The sequence below is a fragment of the Gallus gallus genome, chromosome 8 (genome assembly GCF_016699485.2).
Source record: "Gallus gallus isolate bGalGal1 chromosome 8, bGalGal1.mat.broiler.GRCg7b, whole genome shotgun sequence".
Taxonomy (NCBI): Eukaryota; Metazoa; Chordata; class Aves; order Galliformes; family Phasianidae; genus Gallus; species Gallus gallus.
The window spans coordinates 6,284,392-6,296,537 of record NC_052539.1 but is presented as its reverse complement, the minus strand read 5'-3'; the positions used below and the strand labels follow the sequence as shown (position 1 = coordinate 6,296,537).

At 45.0% G+C, this 12,146-nt stretch overlaps 1 protein-coding gene across 1 annotated transcript in view; it reads left to right on the top strand.

The window, feature by feature from the left end:
- FAM20B (FAM20B, glycosaminoglycan xylosylkinase) overlaps positions 1-12,146 on the top strand; it is a 48,590-nt gene that overhangs the window by 6,504 nt on the left and 29,940 nt on the right. Inside the window, exons 2-5 of the mRNA XM_046944377.1 lie at positions 86-215; positions 749-5,040; positions 5,537-6,712; positions 7,101-9,676. The gene's annotated coding sequence lies outside the window, so the exon portion shown is untranslated. The remainder of the gene's footprint in view (positions 1-85; positions 216-748; positions 5,041-5,536; positions 6,713-7,100; positions 9,677-12,146) is intronic.

Below are 12,146 nucleotides of genomic sequence, written 5' to 3'. Positions count from 1 at the left end.
CGTTCAGCAGCACGTGCAGCATTGTTTGTATTTAATGTCTTTGATGTCAGAAAATAAGAACTTGTTCTGTTTTCATTTAATGTAGAGTCTTGCTTCCAGTAATGTCTGAACACTGTGGTTACGGAGAAAGGATGATCCGTTCCTGGGTCCTCTTGCCTGCAGTGCTGTGTGCCACCAAAGCAGTAGATGAACTCTCGCTATCGACTGGAAGCAAGGTTGTGTGTGAAGATCACTGTGTGCTGCTTACTTTGTTATAAGTCCCAACGTTTGGAAGTGAGGGAAGTGGACAGAGAAGTGGGGAACGCAGTGCTTTCTGTCTCTGTTCAGAAAGAATGGTTTTCATAAGGGGTTTGAAGCTGTACATGTACGGTGATAAAGAGCAGAACCAACATGGCATGAACACACAAGCTTAGAGCCAATGTGAAATATGCCCCAGGCTTGGTCTTAAATCATAGTTTACGTCTTGTCACAGACATCTGTATATTATTACTTATTTTCAAGTAGATTACTTTTCTTTTTAGAAGTCCAAGTAATGCCTAAACAAAAGGTTATTGCAAGCAGCTTTGGGTTTAATTCGTGAGGTGCTGCAATAAGGAAACTATTTGAGGATAGAGGTATTAGCTATTTGGTTATTTGAGAATAACTGCTAGCCATTACACAGAGACATATCATGCTTGCTACTATGGTATCTTACAAATATTTACTAAACAACATCTTGCTTAAATCCTATTCCTTGTTATTCTTCCAGTTCCATTTGGCTGTATGAGAACTGCCAAACAGAGCGACCTGATGATGGCTGTAAGCTGGGGAAGCTGTTCCTCAGGAGTGGTGGTGCCTTATTGCCCCGTTCTTAGTCTCAGCAAGGAGTTAGGTATCTCTTCTTACCGGGCTGCTCATTAGCAGGTCTGTGTGCCTTACAGAAGGAATTGGTATCACACTGTCATTTTGCTGCAGAGGGAGAAACTGAGGCATAATGGAGCAGAAAAAAACATTGTGGTTGGTGCGTAGCAGTAATAGTAGTGCCAGGCTGGAGATTAAGCCAGCTCTGCTGAGATTTTATCCAATACTTTCCAGTGGGTCATAAATGCATAAAGTAATCAGGCAAGGACTTTGTCAGAGCACATCTGCTCCAGTGTTTCTGGTAAAAGTACATCCGTTATCCCAATTAAATCATATGGTCCGGCACTGATGATGTGTGAAGGTAAAGCCATCAGTGGCCTGGCTGTGTCTTTCAGACAGACCAAGAAGAATGTTGGGCAAGCTAAATCCATTTAATTTCTGGTGCTGCCAATGCTGGATATGGGTGTACGTGGAAGTGGAGCCTCAGGGATTTCACTGGGGGCTCCATGTGGACAAAATGATCTCTTTCACTCAAGGAAGCTTATAATATCAAAACCACTGTAAGAAAATGGTCTCTGTACAAAGCTTACCGAGATGAAGGTTTTCCAATGGCATGTCAGTTAAAATTCCCAAGAAGTGGTTTACCTGAGATTAATAATGCATTTGGAGGAGGTCTGTGAGATAGCCTGCTGCTCCTGTCAAGTCTCCTGCCAGTCTCAGAAGGGAGGAGGTAAGTTGTATTTTCCTCTTGCTGTTCTGCTTGCATAAAAGTGACCTGGGAAAATAAGAGTAAAATAGTTCCTTCAAGCAGATGAGGCAAGGAGAAATTGGTTGACTGGGTCTAACTGCAAAAAGGAAATGCAAACCCCTCAATTCACCCTCATGCTAAGGTGTTGTGGTTTTTTTTTGAAGAATAAAAGGAGGTAGCAGAATTCATGCAAGGCTTTATACGTTTGTTTTCTATAACAGTGCTTTGTTTCCTTTTGGTCCTTCAAGTCCTTTTTCAGTACTGGAAATAAGCAACCACATAGAGCAGGATTTTTCCCTGCTGCTGTGCATGTGTATGAACAGCTTCCAAAGGAGGCTTTTGTGGGGCATCAGATGGGTTTACCTTGGGCTCAATGAGTCCTTCAGTTAGGTTTTAATATATTATTTTCCCTGTCATTTCTGCTTAGATAGTGACATTGAATGCTCTGATGATATCAACCAACTATGTGTTCCTTCACTGTCAAGTATTTGGGATGGAAATTTAGCAGGCAGTTAGATTAAAATAAAAATATCCTGCTGGCAAGGAAATAAATTGAATTAAGTCGGTGCTGCTCTGAATGTTGGTAACTGTGGATGAGTTTTCATGGTTCATTCTGAAGAGCTACCGAGGCACCCAACAGCTCATATATTAAGGCTAAATTACTGTTGTTAAATTTATTTCCCAATTCTCTTTGGTATTTAAAAAATGCATTATCCCCACATTGCAAAACTTGAAGAAGCTCTTTATCCATACCTCGGAACACAAGAAATGGAAAAGCAGCATCTAAAGCAAGAGAAGATTGTCACATGAACAACTGCACGTAAACCGGCGGTGAATAAAAGATGTTCCGTGCCATCAGGGAGAGGGAAATCTCCTCTTAGAGCTTCACAAGGGAAGTGTAGGGACCAAAGCCCTCGGGCTTTCTGTGGGGCTGAATCAGATCATGAAAGAAGCTATAAGTAGGTGAGCAGTCCCAAGGGGTGGCACTAAGCCACGTAGGAAGTCTCTTCTGTGCGGTAGTCTTTGAGGAACAGTCTCAGAGATTGTTAAATATTGAAGGAAATATGAACTTCAAAAAGTGGGTTTTAATTTAAATATCATAATAGTTGTCGTGTGTAAGAAGTAGAAAGCATTGAGTTCAACTGTGCCGAAGGGAGGGCGATGCCTGGCTACAACTCATACTGAGCTCTGCCCCTTTCTGGGAGCTCGTAGGGCAGCCCAGATCTTTCTTAGGGTATGCCTTCTATTGGAACACGAGTTCTTAGGGTGTGACTTTTCAAGCTGAGATGTCTGCACATGAAAGAATTTGAGCTTTCAAAGAACTCCGGGCCTTTGCTTACCTCCTCTTGAATTGTAGGGATCTGAACTACTCGGAAAAGACGAATTTACGCCGCTTTTCCAAAGGTGGGATCTGGTTCCTTTGTTTGTACTGAAAGATTGATCAGAGCAGGTAAACAGACATTTGGTGCGTAGCTGATTATGAGCTATGGAAAAATGGACATCTTTTTTAGTTGTTCCTAAAAGATCAGGCTTAGGATTCAAAGCCGTAACGCATTTATTGTGGTAACGCAAACTGAAGTCATGTGAATCGAGAACCATAAGGGTTCCATTAGCACACATGGAAAGTCGAGTTGGGTCTGTAATAGCACTGACAGTAAGTCCCATTCAGGAGCATTACTTCTTAAAAATTAAACAAACCTCTCAAGTGGCTTAACGTGTAGCTGACAGTGCCAGCACGCTTCAATTTCCATTCAACCTGAAGTTGCCACACTCTCCATTCTAAATGGAAATAGTGTTCTGCTGATGTCACTGGCAAGCCTCCTTTTCTCCCAGCAAAAATGTTTGTGTTACAGTGACTTCTTGATCCCTGAGAATACGTTTGTCTTGGTGATCTGCTTCAGATGCAAATTGCTATACCAGTCAGCTTGTGGGAAGATAAAACCTTTCTTTATTTTTAGTTCTGTCCATTTAAATCCAACGTGCAGTGCTAGATGTTGGAATCAGCGTGGATTCTTTCTGCTCGGAAGCCTCTGGGAAGAGATGTCTCACCCCAGTGCTCAAAGGCTGCTTCTAATTCTGTTGTTTTTTTAATGTTTTCTTTAAGTGATACCTATGGAACGTGTTAGCCACCAATTTGGGAAATCTCCCTTGTATCTCAGTCTTCTGTTTCTCTTGTTTCCTCCCCTGGCCTCAAAGCAGCAGCACAGCTGTGCCAGGATACCCAGGACTGCTTTTCTGCGCCTCGTCCTTTCAGCCCCATTGGATGCTCAGCAGGAGCCGCTCAGTTCACACACGCAGTGCGTTCTGCCTTCCAAGAGCTTTCCATCAGGCGAGAGGCTCTCTTCTTTTTGCCTGTTTCAAATGTACCGTTCTACGTGTCCTACAAGAAGTCTTCACGCACCTCTCCAGGTATTCAGGGAGAAGAAGTCCATTTTTCTGTTGCCATCAGACTCAGTGCTTCGTGCAGTGGTCCATGATGGGACCACTCAGGAAAATACTCTTAGCTGTGGTTTCCAGCACAAGAAATGTTGCAAATCTGAGCTTAAAAAAATCAAGTTTGGCTGCTGCACAACACTTTCTCAGTTGATTCCTTATTATTTAACACTTCTCTGAAGTTCAAGTCTTTTTTTTTTTTTTTTTTTGTCTCCCCCCTTCAATACAGCCTTCATCCAAAAGACACTGCCAAATGCTTTACAAGTAGTACAGAGAAAGAGAAATTGTTTCTGGCACCTATTGCAGTAGTCAGCATTGAGCATCCCGCTTACCCAGCTCACAAAGCACAGAGCCTTATTTTGTTAGGATGTACAAATGCTTCTGCTATCAAACAAGCAAAAGGACAGCCAGCCCACCTAACCTGCTACCAGCTAGCCACCAAGGTGAGCTTACTGAGCCACTGAGCTTGTAGTTGTATCAATGGACACCATTTGGTCATTTATATTTCTTGCGAAAGATGGTGGTCCCATGGTGTGAGCTTTGATAGCGTGGTATCAGAATGTTGTCCCAGTTATGCCTACCGATCAGTAATTCAGAAGGCTCTGCACTAGTGAAGTGCTGGGAGGAGAGGTGCCTTCTGTTTTCTGCTCCATACTTCCACTCTCTTCCCTCTCTTTTTTTTTTCCAAGGTTGGCTTGGTATTATGTCATTTCAGATGGACAAGATTAAGTGAAATCCTGCTTTGGGTTTCTGATGCTCTCCCCTCTGTTTTGTGTTAACACTGAGAATTTGTTTCTGTGTTGTTTGTGGCTGAGGCCTTTTTCCCCACCCCCTGCCTGAGATGGCTCAAGAAATGCTGAACAGAGTGCTTAATGATTTCCAGTGTTTTCTCTTGACATTTTAGTTTAGGAGAATGAGCAATGCCTCCACTGGGGACTTCCCTGGCAGATCCACGTCTGAACAGCCAGGGCTGGCTTCCAAGAACATTAAATTCCAGCTGCTTTTCCATCCAAGGCAAGGTTAGTTTAGTATCCCCCTTCCTCCCTGTGTCTTTACAGCAGGAGATATTCTAGCCAACGTATTCGTCATGTTTCTGAGCCTCCCTGCTGCTTGATTTATGCAGAGAGGACCAGGGAGAGAGATTCCAGTGTGAACTACCTGCAGGTGTGCAGCAGGGTGCCGCAGTCCATGCGGACCAGCTATGCTGGCTGATCCCCACACGTGGCACCAAGGCTGTTCCTTTCCCATTGGTGAGTGCTGTGAGATGCCCTTGGTGCTTGGGAGCGCCACAGAGAGAAGCAGGAGGGCGAGGGATGCTGAGATGGAGTTTCCAAACTTGCAGCTGACGTTACTCACCTCATTACTCCTTGTACTTCACCGTGCTGTTAAACTGTAGATAACTGTATGCAAGGCTTAAAAAAAAAAAAAGAAGTTATCTTAATGTTCCCTGTGTTGTGCAGCTCATGCACTCGTTCTGAGGTGAAGCAAGTGACTTATGCCTGTTTTTTTTTTAAGATAGGTTATGCATATTTGGTGCCTGGCTTAACGCTGCAAGGGACATAATTTTCAGTGGTATAATGGACCGCTTGAGCCTCTCTTGTCAACTGGGAGTTTGAGTATGCAGCGCGTTTGGAAATGCAGCCCATCCTTACCCAGCAACTAGCAAGGGAGAAATCCAGACCTGCCAGTCGCTATTTCAGCCTGTGACTTCTGCTCGCCTTTGTCCCATCCGAGCGCGGTAAGGCAGAGCTTGTGTGCTCTTCTGGAGTTGGCTCCGCGTCTGCAGCTGCACGTTGAAAGGTACCGCAGTGTTTTCAGAAACCCAAAAGGTAGCCAGTCTCCAGCTGGTAAAATTGTCATCGTTCATCAACTGATTGAACTGTGGAAATTTACCCAAGTAGAGGATCAGGTCCAGTGTACACAGCTGGGAACCGAGCTGAGCTCAGTAGCTATCTGTGCTCAGTGCTAAGCACCGGCCAACTGGGTTGCGCACGACTTTCTGCTAGGTAGCAGTGTGTCGATCAATGTCCTCTTGTTCGCTTGGATCCATGTTGTCTCCCATTGCTCTGTCCCTTCTCTGTTCTCCTTTTCCTTCTAACTAAGCAACGTCTTACGGGCAGCGAGAGGGCGAGCCACAATAGATGAAAACAGATCTGTTTTTGTGATGTTTCTGGGGAAAACGTTCCTGCCCTTACACTTGAACTTCTCTAAGAGTGGTTATATTTCATTACGCATCTTATCCTTGTTTGTGAAACAAGCATGAGCTGTGCTTGCTATGAGTTCAGTAGAGAAAAGAAATGGATATTTGGGGAAGATTGTTCCTCACTTGACAGCATTATTGTAAGCAAGGAAATTTAAAGGAGGTTTTGCTTAGGCCCTCTATTTTTCTCTGACTTTGTGTTCGTATTTTTTTCCTGAAGTTTGTCTCAAGGTCTGCATGAAGACCCAAACCTCTAAAATGCTTTAAAGTCGATCTCTCTCTGCCCGCGTGTATTCAGCTAGCGTGGTAAAATGTTTTGTTTCTCTTTTTTCTTTCCAGAGTCTATGAGATCATTCAAGTACGGAGACTTGGCAGCCTCCATGTACGTACAAAGACGGCTGTTTGAATTTCAGACTAAGTGTCGTTCTGGCTAAGGATGAATTATTTGGTGTGTTACATGAGGATTTGCTGCTTTATCTGGCCTGAATAAGGTTGGTTTATTATCAATGCCCCGTCATGATTTACACTGGACTGCAGTTTTCTGTCCTTTGGAGTTTTCCATGTCTTACTGCCTAAAAGTACAGGCATTTCTTTTAAACAGTCTGGTAATAGAAAGGGTTGTATGTAGCGAGGTAACATGATTGGAAGGCCAAGAAAAGGCAGCGCAAAATAAAATAGGAGAAAATATGAAAGTAATGGTGGGACCAAAAAAACAAGGCAAGTGTTTTCTTGGGCTTAACTGGTCACTTACAGCTCATGTACGGAGTTGAACAGTCACTCTGAACAGTGCAATGTCTGGAAAAGCTGAATAAGAATTTTCATACGTGAGATATTCTTGCTGGAGATGGGATTTATAATTTTTATTTTTAAACTTAAAAGCAGGAGCAATGGTTGTGGTCATCATCAGTTCAGAAGGCAGGTTCATTTTATAGACATGAGTCTTGAAGTCTGTTACAAAGAGATCCACTGCCTGAAGTGTGCTGAGGTGCCAGGGTCATGTGTGCCATCTGCATCATCTGTGCAAAGGGTGAGTGCTGTGCCCCTGTGAACTGCGTGGAACGCTGAAGGGGAGCATTAATGAGCATTGCAGATTGATTTACAACACCTGGGTCCCACTTAAAATAGCGTTACAAGAAGTAAAGCCTCTGTATATCCAAGCCTGAGAAGGCTGATAGGATTTTATTTGCTTCTGAATTCTGCAGCATAGATGAAGAGTGCACACCACCTCTCTCTCTTCATTTCTGTTTAAGTTATTTGTGCTAGTCCATCTTTGCTGACATTAGTGGCACTATAAAATACAACTGCCCTGGCTTTGGTCCCTTTATTCACACGCTGTAGATGAATGTCAGAAGGCGTTTGCATATATTTCTTACATTGGCAAATTGCTTTGTCTTTCAAAGAGTACGTGTGCCATTCACAGTGCAGGTCTGTGCTTTCTTTGTGGACTGCACTTGAGAAGTGCTAAAAGCGTAAGGGTACATTGTATACATATAGCTTCCACATGCTGTTGATTATGTTGTCCCATCTTTCACATCAGAAGAGTCAGGAAACCAAGACGTTACTGTTGATCACACGTTGGAATGCATTGTTAAAGCCGTGTGCTTACAAAAGAAAAAGTTGTTCATCCTTTGGCCTTGTTTCAAACCAGGAAACAAGACTGTCAAAGTCTGTGTGAAAGAGCTGTCAGAGCCTTCTGCTGTTTACTGGTAGGTAGAGAGGGTTGTGGAGACAAAGGCAGGAAACCATTCTTGAACAGAAGAAGCACAATCATAGAATCACAGAATGGTTTGGGTTGGAAGGGACCTTAAAGCACACCCAGTTCCAGTCCCCCACCATGGGCAGGTTTGTCCCCCACCAGATCAGACTGCCCAAAGCCCCATCCAACCTGACCTTGAGCACCTGCGGGGATGGGGCACCCATGGCTTCTCTGGGCAGTAGTCTATATAAAGTTAAAGGCTATACAGGGAAGAGTTATAGTGAAGAGTTGCTTCCTTGCATCTAATCTAAAGCTGCCATCTTAAAGCCATTAACCATTGTCTTATCCATACATGCCATTGTAAAAGGTCCCTCCTCAGCTTTCCTGTGGGCCCCTTTAGGTACTGTAAGGCTACAGTGAGGTCTCCCCAGAGCCAAACTTGAACAAGCCCAACTCTCAACCTTTCTTCATAGGAGAGGTGCTCCAGCCCTCTGAGCATCTTCGTGGCCCTTCTCTGGACCCAGTCCAAGAGGTCCATACCCTTCTTACACTGGGCGCCCTCGAGATGAGCACAATATTCCGGACAGGGCCTCAAGAGAACAGAAATAGAATTCAGTAATAATACGAAAATCTGAACAGGAAAACTTCCAGATTAAGTTAAATATATATATATATACTGACTTTTGTGTAAGATTTTGTGATCGTCCTCATCTCTTAAAGAAGGGTGGGGGTGCCGAGTTGTGTGTTGGTCAACCAAAGGGCTCCGTCTCTGCTTCCTGTTTAGTCTCAATGCAGGCCTTGTGCTGGCAGGGCAGAACCAAAATGAGGTGCTAGTGAGCTGAGAGCTATTGGTTCTGGGTTGCTGGGATCCCTGAAGGGGTCAAGACTGGGATTTTGTTTTGTTTGCGCACTCGGGATAAAGTGCTGGAGTAATATCTTGGGCTGTCTTTGTCAGGAGCTTTAGCTGCTGCCTTCCTTAGCGTTTGTGTGGATATCTTTCCAACATTTGGTGCACTGCAATTAAGTCAGCGTCGGAAGCTGTAAGATGAAAGATGAGTGGGAGGGGAGAGAAAAATAGAGCGATAACCAAAGGCTGTTGCCAGCAAGAACTAAAGAAACAGCACCAAATGATTGGCAAAGTACCCTTTGGCTTCTTTCATACAGTCCTTCATCACAAGCAATAAAGCACCTCTTGAGTTGTTCTTCGCCTACTGGTTGTAAATCCTAATGCCTGTGTTCCCAGACCTCACAACAGCCTCTGCTCTCCGGGAGTCCAACTGCTGGGCACGTGGAGCAGACAGAGGAGTCAAAATGACGATGGGAAGAGTAGCAATCACTGAATTTCTCACTCTCCACCAGGGAATCTGCTGTGAGTTCTGGGAGGTGGAAAGAAGGCAGCTCCTCTGGAAACACTGTTGGCTTCTAATATGATCTGTTTTTCACAGCCAAAGAAGGGGGAGCAGCCACCTTCCCCCCGAACAGAGCGTGTGGAAGTGATGTCCTCATTTCTCTTCTGCCTCACCAGGTGAACCCTGAGGCTGAGGGGAAGGGAGGAGAACAGAGGGCCCAGGAGAATGGGAGAAGCTGGCAAAGGCTGGACTGAATGTCTGCATAGTTAGCAAAGGACGTGGCCTGGAAAGGGAGACCTCGGTGTCGTGGAGGGCCCTTGCCTGAATGTGATGCCTATAGGCCATATTTTAAAACAAAACACTAACACATTCAGCCTTCCTTGCTTTTGCTCCAAATCACTGCAGCCGTGGTATGTATGAAGCTGTTAACTGTTGTGTCTTTTTAAATGTGCTTTAAAATGTGCCTGGAGGTTTGGGGAATTTCTTATTTCATTTTTATTTTTTTTGACTTGTATTTTTTTAATTCCCTCTGAAATGCTGCGCTGTTTATATTTAAGCAAAACCTCCAGCAGGAATGAATAAAATCAAAGAGCATCACGATCTTGCAAGGCAGATTGGCGGCTGACAGATACGTCTGGCTGAAGGAGCCTTTTCACAGGGAACAGGGGTAGGCAGAGCCTGGGGAACAGAGCAGCCCCTTTCCCTATCTCTGCTCACTCCCTTTCCCATCTCATCTCGCCTGCCCCAAATCTCTCTCCTCTGCTCGAAGTGCGTATCAAATGCAGGGTGACAGCAGCAGTGGCAGTTCCAGCAGCATCTGAAGTTGTGCTTGTTTGGCAGTGAAGGCTGTCCAGGCCCTTGGCTGCTCACTCCCCTTTGCTCTCCAAGAGCAGCAGTGCCGTCTCGCACTTTGGAGAAGCTGCTCCTTCTGTTTTCCAGTGGAATATCTGATGCAAATTCAGTTTCCACACTATAATGCTCTTTAATTCGAGCACAGTTTTTAGCAGCCTGTTTTCACTCAGGAATGTGGATAAGTACCGAGGGCTTTTTCCTTTGTTAACACCCTGGGTCAAGTGACCTGTGTTGCTTTGTTGGCCAGAGGAATGACTTTGGCTGCAAGCGCGTGGGGTTTGGTAGGAGTCCCTACCTTCATACAGGAAGGAATCCAACAAAATAAGCCTCATTCCTTGCCATGCCTCTTTATGCCCTTCTGTTCCGAAGCAAAAAAAAGCACAGTGCTCCATGGCACTGCTGCTGCAGGGACATCACTCTGCTTTTGTGATGGGAACGCTGGGGGAAAAAAGCTTCATCAGAAGGGAAGCATCTGGCAAAGGTGACATGAGAAGTGCTTTGTGTTCTGTTTTGCATCCTTGAATTGTACGTTGAAGACCCACGTGAATTGTGGCGGTGGGGAAATGTTGGGGCTTTTTGGCTTTTTTTGTGTTAGGATCTTATACACCCACACAGCTCTAAGTTTTCCTGCCTCTTCCACCCTGGAAATTCAGGCTATCTGAGGGAGCTCTGTACGGTGCTCCCGCTGACATTACCTCCAGGTCAGGCTATTAGCATGAGCAGCAGCGGGGAGTCTGTGCTTGGATGGGGCCCTCAGTTTCAGGCTCGTGTTTACCATCTTGTCAGCTGGTTCTAACTGATTGTAGGAAAAACACTGGAAGCTGCGAGGGCCTTTTTATTAAGGTCATCTTCTGGTGTTGGTGGGCCCAGTGTTGTTTTTTTTTGCAACAGGAGGAGTTTCGTGCTCCTCCAATTCACTGTGTTTTAAATGAGATAAAAGCATGATTTACTAACCTGGTCTTTAATTCAGGGACTGAAAAGCTGTCCCTTTGGTTTGCAAAGCAAAAAAGAAAAAGCTCCTTGCCCAGGGAGGCTGTGGATGCCCCATCCCTGGAGGCATTCAAGGCCAGGCTGGATGTGGCTCTGGGCAGCCTGGTCTGCTGGTTGGCGACTCTGCACGTAGCAGGGGGTTGGAACTGCATGATCACTGTGGTCCTTTTCAACCCAGTCCAGTCTATGATTCTGTGATTCGTGCAGGACAGTGGAGGAAAGAAGTGTCTATCAATAGTTCTGCTGGAAGGAGTTTGGTTCGGAAGGAAAAGAGCTGTCTAGGTGTCCTGTGGGGAAGTCAATGGCTGTGCACATCTCCTTACCCTTTCTGCTTTGTCTCCCAGCTTGTCTTTCCACGGTATTATTGCTATAATAAATCCAGCCCTCACTTTTAAAGTGGGAACAAAGAACACCAGCAGTGCCCTTCAAAAAACCCTTTCCCACCCACCCAAAAAAGAGTGGGGATGGAGAACATAAAAAACACAAAGCCCTTATGTTCTCCAAAGCCTCATGTACCTTCAGCACACTTAAGTTTCTACTGTAAGCCTCTGCTTCCATTCCAGACCATGCTAAAATTATCCTTCTGAAGCCTTTCCTAGACAAGCTTTTGTTACATGACTCTTTTGGACAGGCATCGATGTGTTTCCCAAAAGCCTGTCTTCCAGGAATGGCTTAGTGCTGGCTTTGGGGCAGGTGCTCGGATACTCCGCTGCTTTCTGGTGTAGCCCAGCACTGCAGCATGCTGCAAAATGGCACTCTGAGCTTCCCTTAATGCTGGAAGTTAACCACAGCTGGAGCTGGTTCTTTGAATCCTCTCCGTTCTATTTGCATCGAGTTGTTTCAGCCAGTGCGGCACTGCTTAGAAAAGCGCTGAGGATCCATACAGAAGTTCTTATTTCCCTCATCTTTAAAGGCAGCTTCAGCACGTACATTTTTAACATCTTCAGCATCTGTTGGTATTTGTGGCAGTAGCTATTCACAGTTGCTGCTCTGCATGAGCTCATGTTGTCCCTCACCTTTTCCAAATGGCAGACAAAG